Raw genomic sequence first — 1,446 nt, 5'->3', positions numbered from 1 at the left:
CGCCGCCGGCCACGCCCCCGCGCCGGCACCACGTCTCCGCGCCCTGCCATTGGCTGCCCCGCGCCCCGCCCCCAAGCGGCCTCCCCGTGCTCAGGTGAGGGGCGGGGGCCAGCCGAGGAGCTACCTGCCTCTTAAAGGGGCCGCGGCCGCAGGGGGCTCCAGGCGGGGGCATCCCCTGCTCCCCCGGGGAGAAGCCCGGTGGCAGCTGCTGGGGCATCCGGCCTCGCCCCTGCACTCTGCACCCATCACACCGTGTGTGAGCTCATCACACTGTATGCAATCATCACACCGTGTGCGCACCCATGACACTGTGTGCCCCTCACATAGCACGTACCCATCGTGCCATGCACCCCCATCACACCATGCACCCATCCCGCCACCCCCACGCTGTGTTCACCCGTCGTGCCTTGTGGGCCCCCATCACACCATGTGCGCGCCCATCACTCCGTACACGCCCGTCATGAGGATGCTAGAGTCGCAGTTCGCCGGGGCCAGGCCATGAGGCTGTCGTGCCCACATGCTGCGTTGCCCACCTTTGCTTTTAAGCAGTCCCCATCCACAGCCGCACCGAGAGCTGGCAGCCCCTGGTTGGCCTCCTCCTGGCTGTGCCTGAGCTGCCCGTCCACCAGACAGGGACGGCAAGGGCAGTGGGAGCGGGGAGCTGGGCGAGCGTGGGGCTGCCTTCTTGGCACCCCTCCAGGCCGCTTCACTGGTCGGCACCTGCAGGCCCCTTGGACCCGCTCGGGGGCTCCGGTCCGTGTCCCTTTCTGGATCCCTTCGTATTCCCAGGGATGCAGGTTTTCTTTTCACCTTGGAAAAACTTGGAGTTTCTCATTTTAAAAAGAAACAGGAAGATTTTCTCTTCTTCAGGAGAAAAATGCAGATTTTCTCCTTTAAGGGAGAAAAACACAGAACATGGTGGGTCTCCCTTTGAGAGTTTTAGTCTGCAAGGGGCTGGGGGTGTGGGAGGAGGGCGATCAGGCAAGGGGCACCACGGCCATATGCGCGCACACCGGTGACGCACGTACCATGGGTCTCCAGCGCCCAGGGGCCAATGCCTGCATTTGCACCCCCTCACCCCCGTCCGCAGCCAATTGCCGAACGGTGGGGGGGGGTTCCTGGAGGCTGATCACTGAGCCTGGAAACAATGGTGGCAAAACCAGAAGTGCCACTGGGGGAACCGAGTACTCCCTGGAGGGCACAGCCAGCACCCCTCCCCCCAGGCCAGTGCCTGGGGGCATGGTCCCCCCCATCAGTATGTCACCGGTGGGCACACATGCATGTGGCAGCCAGGCAGCATGGACAGCAGCTCCCACAGTTCCCCACAGGTAAGTCTGGAGGGGGGTGGAACTGGGGCCCCCACAGTGAGAGACAGAGGGAGGAAATTGGGCAGGGTGGGGCTGGGGGCGCTGCCTTGCCGGAGCAGTGCATGGGGCCTGGGGCTTG

Source organism: Gavialis gangeticus, unplaced genomic scaffold, assembly GCF_001723915.1.
Source record: "Gavialis gangeticus isolate Ggan-Ray unplaced genomic scaffold, GavGan_comp1, whole genome shotgun sequence".
Taxonomy (NCBI): Eukaryota; Metazoa; Chordata; order Crocodylia; family Gavialidae; genus Gavialis; species Gavialis gangeticus.
Note: the sequence above shows the minus strand (reverse complement) of the source record.